The 18,828-nt window shown below is 43.7% G+C and overlaps 1 long non-coding RNA gene across 6 annotated transcripts in view; it reads right to left on the reverse strand.

Moving 5' to 3' along the window:
• LOC146805388 (uncharacterized) overlaps nucleotides 1–18,828 on the reverse strand; it is a 272,286-nt gene that overhangs the window by 41,521 nt on the left and 211,937 nt on the right. The window lies entirely within an intron of this gene.

Consider the following 18,828-nt stretch of genomic DNA (forward strand, 5'->3'; position numbering starts at 1 on the left):
CACAATGTCCGTTATGATAGGCTTTGCATTGCACACTACTTGCACTTTGAACGAGTGATAGGATTTCCTGTTCCTGAAGATGTATTCATTTGTTGCTGGGGGACAGATTGGGACATGCGTACAGTCTATGCAGCCGATCACATGAGGGAATTGTGCTACCTGGTAGGAGTCAAGTTTTGTCTTATTCAGATCCTGTGGGGTTGTGGGGAAGGTGATGTGGGTGTGGATCCTTGTCATCATGGCGTCAAGGAAGTTTTTGAAGAAGCGTGAAAGTGAGCTTTGTGATACCCCTCTGGCTACCGCTACTACCCCCTGGAAACTGCCTGACACAAGTAGGTACAGGCAACATAGGACCTGTACATGTGCCGGGATAGCATGGGTCCTACGGGTCTGGCGCTGCAATAGGGGTTACAATTCTGCAATTAGGTGCATGATCATTGCACCGTTCAGCCTGTACTTATCGTATATTTCATCCTCTGTCTGTCCCAGCAATGTGCTGCGCACTCGGAATATCCTCTCCTGTATTCTCCTGCGCTGGCCTGCTGCATGGATCCTCATCCTCCTCGCCATCACATAGAGGGCTGCCATTGTGAAAGGTTTCAGGGGCCATCTGAGTCCGTTGTAAAGGGTTACTGATTGTAGGCAGCTGTGCAAATTCTTTTTTTTTTACTTTACCACCTGATTGTGATTCCCCTTATTCTGCACTTGCAAAATTATGATTTTCAATGAATTTGCTAATTGCGAGTTTACATGCATTGAATTGAGATTTTTATTTGCTAATCGCTATTTGCGGTCGCTGTTGTATGACTTGCTCTTAAGGATTCGCAATACTGGTTCTCGCAAATTTTGCGAGGCCTTATTTTTGCGAATTCTGTATTTTTTCGGTGTTTGGGTTCCTGCATTGGAAAGTGTTGTTTTGCGTTCGCTAACGATCTATTTTAGCGATTTACAATGTTTGTGAGGGTTTTTTGGCTTGATGCATGTGCCTGTAAGCCTTGCTAAGCATCTGAAAACAAATTGATCCAAGAGACAGCAGAAACGTGTATTGGAGTTCAAGTGAAATATGAATCGTCGGACCAGTTTACAACCGAATGACAGACTGAATCATCTGAAGGCATTAGAATATGCTTCTGAATATTTAGCACACAAAGGAGGAACTCCGCAAAGAACAACATTTTTAGACAGTACCCCAAAAAAATCAGATTTTGTTTTATCACTTCCCATTTACCGTGACCTTGATGTAAAAAATAGTAGCAAACTGCGGAAATAATTATAGTTTTCTTTCACATCCCTTTAGCCAAAACATTTTGCAGAGACAACACTTTCAACGCTGAAGCGAAAACATTAATGTATTCAATTAAAATAATATATCATTAGAAATATGCAAGCAACATTTGAAGTGGGGTAAGCAGAACCTATTCACATGAATATTCAGCAATGTGCTTGTGACACACCTAATCGTTCACATCTAGATTAGCTTCCACTCTTGGGGAGCCCTCATCTAGTCTTTGGTGAAGGATAGAGTGGGTTTCTGGGCAGTGTGTGCCAACATCTCTGGGACCACCTGGCTCGCAACAATAAATCAGGCTCAGTGCTTGAACTGAGGAAATGTATAGCCCACAGCTCACTACAGCAGAGTCCAAACAGGTCTGAAGCAATGAAGAACTTCGAAAAGCTGAATAGGGTATTCAACCTATATTTGCAGATGGGCAGCAGCTCCCTCTACATCACTGATAGTTCATCTTCCAAGTTCAACCAATCAGGAGGGAGTTTCCCTCCTGAAAAGGGATGCTGTGTAGGGAGAGCAGGACTTCCCCTGCTCCCAGTATGTGCAGGGGGGGGGCCTGATGATTAAGTGACTCCTGACAGGTGTCTTCTGCTGTGTTCTGTCCTAATGGAAATCTTGTGTATTCTCCTCAGACAGACTAGTATCCACAATCATCTAGTGACTGCGAACAATGTACAACATGCATAGCCAGGAGTCCTGATGTCAATGTGTTGAAGTCTCGTATGTACTGTAACCATGGAAATATATTTTTGAGTTAGTAAACGTTTATGTACTCACAATTCAATCTTGGCATTCAAAATTCTGTTGTGCCTCGACTCATCCTAAACAAGCTCTTTTGAGGTAAGCCCTGCGTGGTCATCTACCTCTATACATAGAGTCAAATAAGCTTAGACATAGTAGACTGAGTACCCTTAGCGGGATATGAGTTAAATGAGAGACAGTGGGGATGGGAAATGAGCTGTGATGACAGATAACTGATTTGAATGGTAAAATTATCAAAATGAGGGATGTTACTCATTTGGGTAAAATGTCCTGAAAAGATGGTATGTTTACCCCTTACATGTATTTGAGTGGTAGTGACTGAAATTCAACATCATGCAATTCAGAAAAGATCTTTCACAAGGGCAAAGAATACATATAATACTGCAAGTGAATATTAAAGGCCCTCAGTTAAAGAAACTGGAAGCTTGATGTGCTTGGGCCTGTTGCCCTTGTCAAACTCATAAAAAAGAGCTAAATTTATGCACAATATAAGATGTGTTTATTTGAAATCGCTTCTGTTTTGAATTAGGTTAGGGTTTAGCCAACAAGCAGAGGTCTTTCAGTGACATCTTGATGAGGAATGTTCAGTGGTGAACGGTATGAAAACTCTGTGGCTCACATACATTAAAAGCACCACTTATCAATTGGATGTGTGGAAAATATAAGGTGAAATAGAACATTGGGGCATATTTACAAGCCTTATCTCCACCAGCGCCATTTTCAATATTTGTAAGGTGGGGCTAAGCCACGTAGCATGGCTTAACGCCACCTTTAAATATGCCCCTTTCCGTCGCAGTCCTCTGCAGCAAAGGGGCGTGCAATGGGTGTTGCTTTGGGCATTCCACTGCAACACACTATGCTTTTTGAAGCTGGCCCAAATTTACAAGGAGGAGTAAATCTCTGGCAGCGCCAAAAACTAACGTCATGCAAGAGCAGGCATTAGAAAGACGCACAAGATGAGAAGAAATGCTTTTCTTTCTCCTCATTTTTGCTTTTCCTATGTGTGCTGCATTCTGCAGCACACATCGAAAGAGCAAAAACCCTTTAACCCCTTCAGTGCCCGCCCCTTTCCCCGCCCAGTGCCGGCCGTTGCATTAGCGGGCGGGGTCTATGACGAGCTGGACTCGTCATGGGCACAGCGCCACCGCGGCCCATGACGAGTCCAGCTCGTCATGGGCACTGAAGGGGTTAATAATTGTTTATGTGCAGGAAAGTGTCTCTTTCTGCACATAAACAATCTTTAAAAAATGGATATATGCTACTTCTTTGTGTGCTGCAGACTGCAGCACACATAGAAGTAACAAATAGCCATTATGTATTGTTAATGGGCAGGAAGGACACCTTCCTTGACATAAACAATCATTCCCTGCAACGCAGGCTCCTTTGCACTGTGGTGCAAAGGTGCCTGCGTTGTCGCTAGGCAGCTAATTTTAGCACCAGCACTAGGAAAAACACAGTGGTGCACCGTATTGTAGCAAATACGGTGCATACCTGCGTTTTGAAAATGTCAGAGTGCGGCGATGCCAGATTTGGCGCAGATCCGCGCTCCAACATTTTCTAGTAAAGATGCCCCATTGTTTCTAAAATACCAAATAAGAGAAAAAGATATGTTTGTTCGGGCATTGTAGAGCTCATCCGAAAGATAACCTGGCCATAACCTCTAACTGGTACTTTTATCTACTGGAATACGTATGTTGGACCTTCGAGGCACAATTGACTGCATTTCTTTGATAAAGACAAGGCATCCCTGCCTAATTCCTAGGTTCAGAAATATGCTCTTGGCATTAAAATTATGTTATTTTATGATATGTTGATTAGTATAGCGCAATTATCACCAGAGAGGGTATCCAGGAGCTTGGGCAAGGTGTGTAGGTGTGTGGTCTCAAGGTGGTTATATAAAGAGGCAGGTCTGCAGCTTCTTGCGTAACTCAAGAAGTGAGGAGGAAGCTCTGATGTGTTGAGAGGTTGTGCCATGTCTTAGGTTCAATGTAGGAGAAAGCGTGACCTCCAGTTTTGCTTTTCCAGATGCAGAGAGAGTGTGTGTGTGAGAGTGAGGCAGAGAGTAGGTGTCTGGTGGATTGGTGAAGGCATATGCAGCTGTTCAGGTATTCTGGTCCTGTTCTGTGTAGGGCTTCGAATGTGTGCATGAGAAGTTTGAATTTTCTGTGCTTGTGAATTGGGAGCCAGGGAAGCCTCCTGAGGTGTGGTGTGAAGTGGTGTGAAGTGGGTGTGGCGTGGTGGCGTGGCGTGGTGGTATGGAGAAGTGTGGCTCAATGGTTAGCGCGGCAGACCTCGATGCAGAGCACTGGTCTGGGACCAGGGTTCGATTCCCGTCGCGGCAGGGTCTCTGGCTATAAATTCCGCGGACTAGATATTCTTGCCTCAGTGCCTATTCTAATCATGGGTCCCACGCTGCAACTCTGGGCAATAGCTTGCTTAATCTCCACAACGGCCCCAACAGCGCTGGGATGCCTGGCCTTCACCATGGGGGTGCCCAGGAGTGGACATCTCACATGGAAAGCCAGGAAGGGTTCCTTCAGCGGTATGAATACAGTGCTGAGATACCCGTAGTGGTGATCGGCGCTATATAAAAAACCATACATTTACATTACATTCTTGCCAACGTGCTCTCGATGGTTTGCAGTCTGCGTAGGAGTTGTTTGAAGATTCCAGCATACAGAGTGTTGCTGCATTCAAGTCTGCTGGTGATGAGTACTTGCGTGACGGTCTGTTTGGTGTTCTGAGGCAACCATTCAAAGATCTTTTGCAGCATGCATAGGATGTGGAAGCAGTAGGTGCATGCTGCGTTGACTTGAGCTGTCATGTTTAGCTTGTAATCTAGGATGATCCCTGGCTTTCTTGCATGGTATGAGGGTGAGTGTGATCCTAGCTCTGATAGTCACCAAGTGAAATCCCTTGTGGGAGATCTTGTTGCTGAAGACCAGTACGTCTGTCTTGTCAGAGTTGCGCTTCAGGCAGTTGGTTTGCATCCAGACTGCTCCCAAGGTCATGCAATTGGTGAGGTTGGTACTGCTGGGGTTTACCTTGTCTGTCAGGGAGAGGATGAGTTGAGTGTCATTGGCGTAGTAGATGATGGTGATTTCTTGTGATCGAATGATGTTGGCGAGCTATGCCATATATATGTTGAAAAGGGTGGGGCTGAGGGAAGATCCCCATGAGACACCGCTTATCAGTTTCTTCGTCTCTGATGTGAAGGGTGGCAGCCTGAACCTTTGGGTTCGCCCAATGAGGAAAGAATGTTATACAAAGGAATGTTAATGCCTCTTATCAATGTTATGTCAATGCAAATACATTAAATCAGTACTCTTGGTACAAAGATGTGATAATCAAACTTGCACACTTGATTTCATTATAAAGAGCTTCCAGTTATTCTCCAATGTGCCTTCCATCTGTAGCAAAGAGTAACAACCCAGAGAGTAACAGCCAACATATTCAGGCTCTTGTGGCACCCCAGTCTCGGGCTCTTTAAAAGATGTAAGATATACGTAGATGAGTATAATTACATTGAGTTAATGTATTTTGCAATAATAACTCCATTGACTCTTACAGACCTGATTCGCTGAGTCTTGGTCAAGAAGAACGCTCGGTAAGGCACAGATCACGCTAAATAATGGAAACTCAGGTGTATATGAGAGTATGACCGAGAGAATAATATTTTTTATGAAAAAACAGGCGAATGATGGGATTGATCTAATCATGCTATTGGTATACAGGTTATTTCTAGAGGCTAGCCACTGATAACTTTGTATCCCGGCAGCAACATGGACTAGACAGGCATTTACTTTGAGCTCTTCTATAAGTAATGGTGCAGTTCATTGTTTGTGTTAGCAAGGTTCTGCGGAAGGACTGTCGAAAGTGCTGACTACGTGTATGCCGGGTTTGATATAGAGGGGAGAGAAAGGCATATCATTGACTCTAATAGCAGAGATTAGAAGATACAAATGAGCATTAATGGTGAAAAATGTATCTGTTGTGCCAGGATATCTAAAACCCCGGTTGTTAAGGTATATTTGTTTGACTTCTAGAAGAAAGGAATTGTTGTAAACATAAGTAGATGGATCACAAGATACTTCTAGATAAGTTACAGGATAGGTTTATTAAGATACAGCAGAGCAGTACACCTCTCCAGCTGACCAGACCATCAACTGACAAGTGTGGAACCTTCAAGTACAAAGTAGAATGCACATAGGTATACTGGGAGGCTTAAGAGGTGTGAACATAGAGAAAGGTCTGATGACTAAAGGTGGCCATGTTGCGAGGAGTGTAAGTTTACTACAGGAATCAAGGCTCACCTTCAGTAGATTCAAGACAGAACGTGTACAAGTAGGTCTTAGATATATTGTTTCTGATTCATGCCCACCTACTAATGAAAACTAGTGGGTGAAGAAGGGAAAATTTGAAGAGGGGTTGCCCCTATTAATATCACACAAGAAATCCTGTCTGGAAACCTAGTTGTGTTCTGATAATACTCAGGATGCCAAAGGATAGGTTGAGGGATGTAGATGTTAGACATATGCCCTTAGCAGACAGGGCAAATTCTTGTGAGAAATTGGATTGTTGGTTGACTGGAGTGTGAGCCGTGGTCAAGCAGTATTTACAATCTTTTTAAGGGTTAGACACAAGCCAACCCCAAATTAATCTGTGATCAACCCCCTGGTAGTTTGACCACAGCAATCAGGCTTAATGAAGAGGCAATGTGTAAAGTATTTGTGCAAAACTTCAAACAGTAATAAAGTGAAAACAAGATCAAAAACAAAGTTAGAAAAATAGAATGTTCTCTAATAAATATAACAAGACCAAATTGACAAAACTCCAATCAGTAGATCTGGTGATATACAATTTCAAAGTTTCTTGTGAAAATAGCTCCAAAAAGCACCAAGCGCCAACTCTGGATATTTGGTCATGCCAAACTGTGACAAAGTTCCAAGTTCATGCTGACCACAAGGGAGCAAGTGCCTGCTACAGGGACCCTGTTAGGCCCACTGCACAAAGTACCATAAATCCTAGTCACTTCAAAGATGCATCGAGCAGCCGAAGTGATATGTCCAAAAAGCAGCAAGGCTGTGATGCGAGGGCCTGCATCAATGTTGAGGATCACATCGACAGGATTTGTGATGCGAAGTCCAGAGTTGTCATTGAGGCTGTGGTTGACGAGGACTGCATGAATCTGCACCGGGGATGCGTTGTGCAGTGGTGGTTCCAATTTGCTGTGATGCTGGTCTCTGTGACAGGTCTAATCCATGCAGCAGTGACGATGCATCAGTTCTGCTCTGGTTTGCGTAGCGCAGCAGAGGAGATGGAATGGTACCACTTGACAGGGTAGAATCACAGATGACAGAGTCCAGGTGCAGGGGCAAAGTTGTTGGAAGCCTGTTATGTCCCTTAGGCTTGCAATTAGTAGTCCAGCCAACTAGTCCCTGGAGTCACTCTGATTCTGGGTTCAAGAGATGCAGTCCTTCTCACCCAGGCAAGAGGGCAGCGGGTAAGCACAGCAGGGCAGCCATCCTCCAGAACAGCAGTCCAGCAGAGTGGCAGTCCTTTCAGCAGCACAGCAGTCCTTCTTCCTGGCAGGGTATGCACAGGTCTTGAAGTGTAATAAAGAGTTGGTGTCTGAGGTCTAGAATTTATACCCAGTTGTGCCCCTGAAGTGGGGAGAAGCTTCTAGACTTATGACTTTGAAGTGCACAGGTGCCCTTCCTTCCTAGCTACAGAGAGTATAGAGACCTTTGCATGGAGAAAGGGCACAGCCTATTCAAGTGTAAGTGGGGATGGTCCCAGCTCCTCCCTCCCATCCTGCCAGTAATGGCCTATCCAGTCACACCTAAGCTCCCCATTGTGTTTGGCCTTCTAGAAGGAATACACAAAGCCCAACTGTCAACTGCACCCAGTATGTGACACAGAGACAGTCTGAAGGCATCACATGGCTAGGGCAAGCTAATGCCAACTTTCTAAAAGTCGCATTTACAGAATTACAATTTAAAACCAGACTTTATCATATGTTAGGATTTTTCATTACGCTTCCAGACACCAAACATGAACTGGGTACTTGCTCCCATTCAGAAATTACACTTATAAAAAGTAATAAGGTAACTCCAATGTTATCCTATGGGGGAGGCAGGGCTTGCAGTAGTGCAAAAGATTAGTTTGTCACTACCAGGAAATCTAAAACTTAAAAGTACATTTCCTACTTTTTAAATACATTGCAGCCTGACCTCTGGGCTGTTCAGGGTCTACCCTAGGCATGACTTCTATGTGTTTTAATGAAGGTTTAGGCCTTCGGAATAAGGTTAACTTTTCCAGGTCCAAATGGCAGTTTAAAACTGCACACACAGTGACATGTAGCATTTAAGTTGCAGGATGTGGGCCCAGGTGGTGCAGCGCCAGGACGCCTCAGGGCAGCAGTGCGCTTTACAAGACACATACATTTACATTTACATTTACCTTACCAGGGACTTATAAGTAAATTAAATATGGCAATTGAATGTAAGCAAATTTTACGATGTTTCAAAGAGCAAGCACAAGCATCTTAGCACTGGTTGGCAGTGGTAGTTAACGCAGAGTCCTAAAAGCCAAACAAAATGGGTTCAGACACAGGAGGATGAAGGCAAAAGTTATGGGGAGGGGCCTGCAGAAAGGGCCAAGTCCAACAATTCTCATTAGATATTTCATAGTAATATGATGGATAGTAATTTAGTTAATAGAGGATCCATGTAGGGGTAAAAGACATCCAATTAGTGTTGGAAAATTAATTCCGTTATAAGTTGCAAATTTCTGGGTAGGGGCACCAACAGGTTAATTTGTCTTGAAAAGAGCACACAATGACACATTGCAAGTAACTGTCAGGCAGGCAGTCCAATACCTGTAAAATTAGATTTCTGTAAAAAAAAAAAGTGAACCATCTTAGATAATCAGGAAATCAGACAGGAGTCTCAAAGGCAAATACAAATCTAGCTTTCACTTGAGACCCAGCCTAAAAAGTTCATTCCTTAAACCAAGAGAATGGCAATTTTATGAATGCTGTAAATGTCATTAGCTATTGTCTAACTGACAGGGTGCCCAGACAAGCTAAACCAGAAGACGTGGTTGTCCACAGAACAGAACATCCTCATGCGAGAGATTGCCTTTTTGGTGTGCTCAGACTTTTTTTTTCATTTGGACTTCTCAGGGCAATCCTTAAACAAAAGTAGTAAATGCGCACCTTCAAAAATACTCCCACGAACTGGTGTAGATTTTCTACTTTTTCGGACGCACAAACATTCCCATTAGTATGCCTGGAAAGTTGTGTCAGATGCAGGTGTCCAAGCATGCAACTGGGATTGTCATATGTCATATTCCCTGGAATTCCCATTTCCCCAGTGCATAATTCTACAAAACATTTTATGTCAGAATATTGACTACAGATTGTCTTTTCACAGGACCCATTTCAGATGGTCAGGCCTCCTACAATAGCCTTTGTTTTTAAGGTGTTAAGGCCCATGTTTAGTAATGACACTAGAAGATAGCAAAAAACTTTGCAAACAATCTTTATCCAGTTTAAGAACCAAGGTTACATACGCTTGCCTCATTTTACATGAGAGCACATCTGTAGATTGAGGGAAACAGCAAATACCACGACTGCCGAACAAAGCGCTGCCTTTGCAATATAGGTGAAAAAATAATGTGTCTGAACCACATGTTCCATTTACAACGCAAGTCGTTACAACGACATGCGTTAGGTAAAGTGGCGTGGACTTTATAGTCCAATGTTTTCTCTACTGTTGCTGGGACTGGAGTTGAAATAGTAAATTATACTATTCTAAAGTCCAGCGCCCCCTAAGGAAAGTCATTGTAACAACTTGCATTGTAAAGGGAATGTGTGATTCAGATGCGTTCATTGTTCCGCCCACGTTGTTAATGAAAGCTTGGGAAAGGAAAGCGTGGTTGTGTCATACGACCGCAGATAAAATGTGGCTATAAAGCCTTGTTGGTAATGCAACTAGAATATATGCAAATATTTTGCAAGAGTCTCAGTAAAATACATCTGGGCTTGATGTATTATTGTTTTTAGGTTTTTTAACTGAAACCTTCTTCTCTTCACCTGTAATTGACTCTGCGGTTGTCATTTCTTCTTGGTCAGAGAGCTTCAGGAGGTTGTTTAGCTGGAAGTATTAGTTTTCACCCACTACAGCTTCAGAACTGTATAAATCTTTGACGTACCCGTAAAGTGCTATCCTAATAGTTTTATGTCTGTTGGTACCTCTCCACTTGTAATCTGTAAGCTTGGAATATATATTGAACAATTGCATTTGCTTAATAATATGGGCCAAGCATATTCCAGGTTTATTTTCCTATAAGTGGAACTTGCACCCAATGTCATATGCATAAACATTGCCAATTCAATATTTATTATTTTCAGAACATACTTTGGATTGTTGAGTCTAATGAGCATTTCCTGACTAGTATTTTTTCCATATTCTTGTTCAAGGGTTTTTATCTCCTCTAGTAGCTCTCCTTCAAAGTTTTCCTCGATTTTCTTTTCATAGGACCCTTTCGGAGGGCCAGGCCTCTCACTACAGCCTATGAAGCTTTTCAACAAAATTATGCCCTATTAATTAATTCTTAAATACTCTTTAGTATTTTCATTAAGATCTTTGTTGCTTTAAATAACATGAAGAGGGTAGTGCTATATTTCTACCTGTGCAGTGGGTTGGGTTTAGCTCTTATTGTGTAAACAAGACCACTACTGGAGCATGATCTAACATTACATGTCAATATATTAGCTTTCAAGCATATCTGATATATCTAAGCAAGCTGAAAAGAAAAACTATTCATAGGAAAGTTCTATGCTATTAAGAGAAAGGTGTGTAGTATTTTGTAAACAGACCTCTTCCCTGGGTAAGCTCAGTGAAAGCCTTCCTATTCAGGAAGGTCCTCATGGCACCTCATCTGGATTTGTCCAGTGTTGGGTCTTGGATTTCATTCCAGTCTTCTCAATCTAGCAATGTCCCAGAAACCTTTTCCGATGTTCAGTGTTGGTTCCTAGAGAAAAATGTGTCATCTTGGTTAGGGCCATACTCAAATGCAAAGGCGATGTCCTGGTTTTCCAGCTATGACCATCTCCCTTACATTTGCATCTGTTAACATCTATTGTGGTTAGAATATGACTTGGTATTTTTGGTTTCTATTTAATTGTAGGGCTCCCGGTTTCCCATGTTCCTCCTGTCAAAAGTGCATCAGTAGGAGGAAGCCATGACTGTATTGGTAGCTCAATGTATGATAGAACCTAAGTGGATTTAAAGGACTGTTTGCTCTATTTATATTTTATGTAGCAACTGGTCACCAGGGTCATGTGTTCACTCTTTCTCCAATTCTGGTTGTGGTTACTCTGTTGTCAATTATTTAAGTATCACAAAAGATTTATTAATGTTGAAGGCATCTTGTGCAGAGACATAGTGCAATATGATGGGACCCCCATGCAAAATATGAAAAGGGCCCCCTAGTCTCCCATATCTCACAGATATTCATATACTTTGGGCTGAGTGCCCCCCTAAAAGATTTGAGCCCTCCTGCGCTGCCGGGTCTTTCTGGGCCTTTGTTATGCCCCTGATCCTGTGCCATTAATATTGGTGATTAGTCATGTCTTTATTGCTGTTCCAGTTGTCTTGACAGACCTTATTTTTGGACCTTCTGTTGACTCTTACAATTGGCTATCATTTCGGCAATTCTCCAGAGGTGGTCCTGAGGGGATCTGGGTCACCACCTACAAAAATAATTTTCCAGGATTTCCAAAACAGACTTAGGGTTTGACATGTGATATTGACTTTTTTGATGTGGAATCTGATTAATATTGTAATACTGGAGTGAAGCCCCAGGTGTATCCAAGGTCCCGCCCATATAATTTCCGGAGTAAACCTACTATTAATATGGGTCTTGGGATACATACTTTGAAAATTCTATTTTAGTGTCCATTCCAAATTATCTGTTTTTTCTTTTGGGTGAGCTGTAAGACTTTCTCTCTTGATGTGTATCTCAAGAAATGTATCGGAATCAATATAAGTGAGTGTCTCTTGTTCAGTGTTCTTTGAGCTCATTCTAGGTCAGAGGTGTCTTTGATTTGAAGTTATTCTGATACATCTAAAAGCTTTTTTATGTATTTCTTCATGATGCACATCAATCATGGCTGCTAAGTCAGTCAGATTCAGATGCCTCCATGTTCCTCCTTTACTTGTAACCCAGAGGTGCCGAAATCTCTGGTGGGGCTACCTTTATGGACATCCCGCCGCACACCTGTTGTACAGAGCTGTATGGGAGACCTTTTCCCTCCTATCCTCAGATCTACCTTTAAGAGTTGCAAAGTGCTGGCACTCAGTGATTTGCAGCTGGAAGTTATGTGATTGTATAGGTCTTCACCTGGAGGGTTATGTTTTCCAGATTTTCCTGACCACTATCATTTACTTTGCTGAGGTGTGAAGGAGTACAGGGCAGTTCTTCCCTCTTTTGTAGGCCTTATGTGCCGTTTTAACTGTCATAGGGAGTTAGTTCACATTGAATTACCCCAACAGCAGAGCAGACAAATCCTTGGTGATCTTTCTCTCTAATCTAAACTTACAAGGGTTCTGTACATAAAAAGGATCACTATTTTCCGAGGTCTGCTGGCATTCTTTTGTCATGTGGCCATTTTTCCACTTGCACTCTCACAGTCCTTCGGTGTCCCTGAGATAGCAAGAATCGAGTCAAGAGTTAAACAAATGCCACCTTAGAACTAATTAATTTATAGCTAGTTATGTGAACATTTTGCAGAAAAATAAACCACGTGGTCCATTTTTTTAATTTCCAAATCATGGTGGTTATTTGTGACCCAACGCTTTCCACGTTCACCAGCCGCCACTGTGTTTGAATGTTACCTTTGTGCCTTAGTCACAGGGAAGTGATAATGATTATGCATTCACGAATATGGGTGCTGTATCCATCTTCCTTGTTGGTTGTTTCTGATCTGGCAAACTCAGTGCTTAATTTGAGGTGGTGGTTGCCCTTGGAGACACTGGCACATATTTCTGGGGACCAGCACTTATATATTTTTACATCAGATATTTACCAATAGCAAGGGAGGGAATAATGCACAAAGCGGAATGGTAACAGATTCTCAAAAGGGAATTTTTTCGGAATCTGTTGGGCACCATCCTGGACTGTGTGCTTCCCAGAGGGGCTTCACAAACAGGAAACATTTTTTTGAGCAGCACCTGACTCTTTAAAGGACACAGCCTGCTTTAAAAAAAAAATCCCATATGGGGGAAATGGCTAGATTATTCTGGACTGCGGGTTACTGATGCTACCGAATAGGTATGCAACATGTATATATGTATGGGTATACAGGGATGCCTTGGTGAATAACATGTTTAATGTTAATGTTCTGTAACCTAATAAAATCAATAAAATTGGTTATAAAAAAAAAATGTTTCCTATTCAGGAATGCAAATGCAGGGATGAAGGTCTGCTGTCTCTTGCAGACCATCATCCCTGCATTTACAGCCAATTACAGTGGGTCCAAAACAGCAACCAGCCTAATTAATATTTAATATGCAGGTCATTTTGTGACCCACTACGAGTAGCCATTTTGCAATGCAACCTATTATTAAATAGGATGCATTACAAAATGACAAGTCTTTCACAAAATGTAGGTGAGCAATTTGCACACACCTTTTTGATCTGACTGTAGGTAGATCCGGATGAAACTCGTTTGCCAAATTCCCGAAAAATTATGTTTGCTGCAGAAATATGATTTTCAGAAAAATATGTGGGCAGATAGAGAGCACATATCCTCTTTAAGTTGCTTCTACTATCTCACTGATTCTGAATTTTTTTCCACTAAAATAAAAAATGGAGGGGCTGATTTACAAGCCCATTGAGCCACCGGTATGTCACTTTTTTTGACGCACCGGTGGCGCAATGGGATTGCCCATATCTACAAGGCCATATAAAGTCACCCTACGTGACTTTTCATGGCCTTGTAGATATGGCCCACTTTCACGCATTACTCTGAGTGAAAGAAGTGTTCCATGGGTGTTGCTGTGGGTGTTCCCATGCAACATCCCTGGAACTTGACACATTCCTAGATTTACAACATTTTGTAAAACTGGGAATGTGTCATATTCCTACACCTCCTCAGGGGAGGCGTAGGAATGGCGCAACAAGGCGAAATACTTTTATCTCCTCACATTCTACAGCACGCATTGAAAGAGGAAAATGCCATTAATGGTTGTTTTTGTGCAGAGAGGTGTTACTTCCTGCACAAAAACAATCATCCCCGCAGTGCAGGCACCCTTGCAAAATGATGCAAGGGTGCCTTCGGTGACGCATGGCACCCAATTGTGTGCCAGCACAGAGGAAAACACAGGGATGCATTGTATTGTTGTTAATACTACGCATCCCTGTGCTTTGAAAATGACGTAGCTCCGCGCAGGTAAATGGTTTGCGGCACCGCGCTGTGTCACTTTCTTGTAGCTGTGGCCAAAAGTGTTTAGCCCAGACATTAAAGAACAAGGTAGTAATAGCGTAGCACATGTTTTTCAGGATTTCCCTTTGTTTGTATTCCAGATAAGGATCTGAAAGTAACTCATTCTCATATTGATTTTTTCCCGGTGATCTCCTTTGGTACATTCCACAACAATCTTAAACCAAGAACATTTCTTTTAGACATGAATTGTAATTTTCCAAATATACTAATTTAAGCAATGTTATACCTTTCAAAAGTTTTATGAGTGAAGCATTCGATGCTTTTGCTTCACGTTCTTTTCAGCAAGCTTATCATCATGTGTTTATTTTCTTTGTAACATCACTTTGTTTTATAGCAAATCGAGTGAAATCCTAAGCGTGAAACATTTTATTCTGAAACTGATATTGAAATCGCTGACATTATGTGCAATTTGATGTTCCATTACCGTGTTGTTTTTAATAGTGGCGGTTCGGTAAAATTGTCCTCAATTGTGGCTCTGTGTTCATTAGCAGTTTGAGAAAGGGATCCTAAGAATGAATCTAGGTAGCGCTCGGTTTCCTAAGTGGGTATGCAAGGGAAAGATGAAAGATAATTCCAGTAAATTACCTAAAACTGTGCTTCTTAGCAAAAGTACTTCTTCGTTTTCCTCCTTGGTTCAAACTGAAAGCATGTTCAGTTCTACATTCACTAGTGATACAGTATGTTACTGAAATGTGGACTTCAGGTAACTTTGAGACTGGAGTAAGATATATGATTTCTCATGAGAGGGTTGTATCCTGGTCTTTGTAGACCTTTATGCCTTGCATGAACAATAGTGCCATCATTTTACTGCAAACTCAAATATATGAAAAAATGATGGATGGATGCTTGAATCAATCTCATACACATGTAATTACTCAGGGCCGCATCCCAGTCCATCATTATTTTGCACACAATGCCACCTTAGTTTGGACTCATCCATATGCAAATCAGTCTTGACCTGGCTCCAATTGGAGCAGTCCAAACCGAACTGTTAGGCAAAGTCCTCCCTGAACAGGGGCATAAGCAACCCAAGACCGGTTTCATCTTTATTAGGGCACATCAGTCAGGTATAGCTTGGTTCCAGTTGCACATTGTGCATGGGACCCACAGCATGGGACCCACATCTGGGCATACTGGACCCACTTAGTGTATGACACTAAAATATATAAACAAAGTGATGGATTAAAAGCTTGACTGAATCTTCGCTACTGGTTTACTTTGGGCCGCATCCCACTCCATTATTATTTTGCATATAATGGCAACTCAGTTTGGGCCCAGCCGTGTACCAGTCAGTCTTGACCCTGCTCCAATGGACACCATCCAGCCTGAACTGCCAGGCCAGGTCACCCCTGAACCAGAACACAAGAAATCCAATGCTGGTTTCATCCTGATTGGGGCTCATTAGTCAGATGTAGCTTGGTTTCAGTGGCATACATGACCCATGTCTGGGCATACATGTCCCACCTAGGCTGTCACACTGAAATATACAAAAGAATTATGAATGGAATGCTTAAATTTCACTCAGCCACTGGTAATTACTCAGGCCGTGTCCCAGTCCATCTTTATTTTCATCACCATATACCTCAGTTTGGACCCAGCCATATGCAAATCAGGTATGATCCTGCTCCAGTGGGAGCAATCCGTCAGACCTGCCAGGCGAGGTCCTTCCTGAATCGAAACACAAGTAACCCAAGACCAGTTTTGCCCTTATTAGGGTTCATTAGTTGGGTATATCTTAGTTACAGTGACACAGTGTGCAAAGCACCCACATCTGAGCACATCCACCCCATTGAGGGTGTCACACTAAGACATCAAATAAAATGATGGATGTAATGCTTGGATGAATCTCCACCACAAGTATTTACTCGGGTGACACCCGAACTCTGCACTGATGGATCTCTAACAGTGCCAACACCATAGCCCCCCTCAAGAAAAACAACAACACTCACACCAAGAAAGCCAGATGGTTTACCACCGAACTTCGAGAGTCCAGACGCACATGCCACCGCCTCAAAAAGGCCTGGAGGAACTCCAAATCCACAGAGGCCCACAACGACTTCAGAGCCGCCACCAACGCCCACCACAAACTCATCAGAAAAACGAGAAAAAAAGCAATTGAAGACAGTATCTCCACACATGCGCACAACAGCAAAGAACTCTTAAGCATCATCAAGGAGTTCGCCCAACCCACCAGCGTGTCTACTGACATCCCTCCCTCACAAGACCTCTGCAACAAACTCAGCACCTTCTTCCACCTGAAAATCAAGAAAACTTATGACAACTTCAACAAAGACAACCAACACACTGAGCTCTCACCAGCCACCCCAGCCACCTTGAAGCCAACGATTGACAACTGGACAGCCCTCACCACCAAAGACACACTGAAGACTAAAGTCAATCCACTCCGAGGCCCCCACGGACCCCTGACGCAACCACATCTTCAACAGAGCAGCCAACATCATCGCACCCATGCTCCGCCACACCATCAACCGCTCCCTGACGAACGCCTTTTTTCCCGATGACTGGAAACACGCTGAGATCAACCCCCTCCTGAAGAAGCCCTCGGCGGACCCCACCGACATCAAGAACTGCAGACCCATCTCCCTGCTCCCGTTCCCAGCGAAAGTCATTGAAAAAGCCATCAACAACCAACTCGCCACCTTCATCGAAGAGCACAACATCCTCGACTCCTCCCAATTCAGCTTCAGAAAAAAACACAGCACAGAAACCACCCTCCTCGAAGCAATAGGCGACATCCGCTCCCTACTGGACAGTGGAGAAACAGTAGCCCTCATCCTCCTCGACCTCTCAGCGGCATTCGACACAGTCTCTCACCGCACACTAATACGCAGACTCCACTACGCAGGGATCTGGGACAAGGCGCTTGACTGGATCCACTCCTTTCTCTCTGGCAGAACGCAGTGGGTCAGACTCCCCCCTTTCCTCTTGGACCCTACACCAACCACCTGCAGAGTCCCCCAGGGGTCCTCCCTCAGCCCCATGCTTTTCAACATCTACATGGCTCCGCTCGCCCCCACCGTCAGAACCTACGGACTCAACATTGTGACATATGCTGACGACACCCAACTCATCCTCTCCTTTTCTAACAAACCCAACACCGCCAGACACAACTTTCAAGAAGGCATGGAAGCCGCCGCCAAATGGATTAAAAGCATTTGCCTACAACTCAACACCGACAAACCAGAAGTGCTCCTCATGGGCCCAAACCCCGATGCCTGGAACGACACCTAGTAGCCCCCCACCCTCGGAAGCTCATCCACCCCCACAAACCACTAACGCAACCTCGGAATCATCCTGGAGCTCAAAATGGACCGCCAGATTAACTCTGTTGCATCCTCCTGCTTCCACACCCTCCCCTCCTACTTAAGACCTTCAAATTGATCCCCCTCGGGCACAGAAAGACCATCACTCATGCCCTTTTCACCAGCAGACTCGACTACGGCAACGCACTCTACGCCGGAATAAACAAAAACCCCACCACAAGCTACAAAACATCCAGAACGCCGCCACAAGACAGGTCCTCAACCTACCAAGACACTGCCACATCTCCCAGGACCTACGCACACTCCACTGGCTACCCATCGAGGCTAGAATCACCTTCAAGATTCTCACCCACACACACAAGGCCCTCCACGACACCGGACCAGAATACCTGAACAGCCGACTCAAGTTCCACACACCCCAAAGGACCCAACGATCAGCCCAGCTCTCCTACGCCATGGTCCCCCACACCAGAAAGACCAGATCGGGAGGCCGCTCCTTCTCATTTGTCGCAGCCAAAGCCTGGAACGCCCTTATGTTCCACCTCAGACAGACAACATCGCTCCCCATCTTCGCAAGAAACCTAAAAACCTGGCTCTTCGACAGACCCCTTCCTTGATGGACTGGAACATGCACCCCCCAGCGCCTTGAGACCCTTACGGGTGAGTAGTCGCACTTAACAAACACCTGATTGATTGATTGATTGAGTTTATTGTTTTTTTGCACACCATGCCATCTCACTTTGGACTCAGCCACATGTAAATCACTCTTGAACCTGCAGCCAAGGGAGCAGTCCTGCCCGCACAGCCAGGCCAGGTCCTGCCTGAATAGAACACAAGCAACTCAAGACCGCCAATCTTACATTTTCAATAAGGCCATAGTAGATGATGCAGGAAACCCCCCTGATATGAAAAGTTGAATGTCACCTGTGAAGTGCAGCACTGATCGTGCCATTCACTAGTGTTACAGAGGAAAACATGGC

The sequence above is a fragment of the Triturus cristatus genome, chromosome 8, assembly GCF_964204655.1.
Source record: "Triturus cristatus chromosome 8, aTriCri1.1, whole genome shotgun sequence".
NCBI classification, from domain to species: Eukaryota; Metazoa; Chordata; class Amphibia; order Caudata; family Salamandridae; genus Triturus; species Triturus cristatus.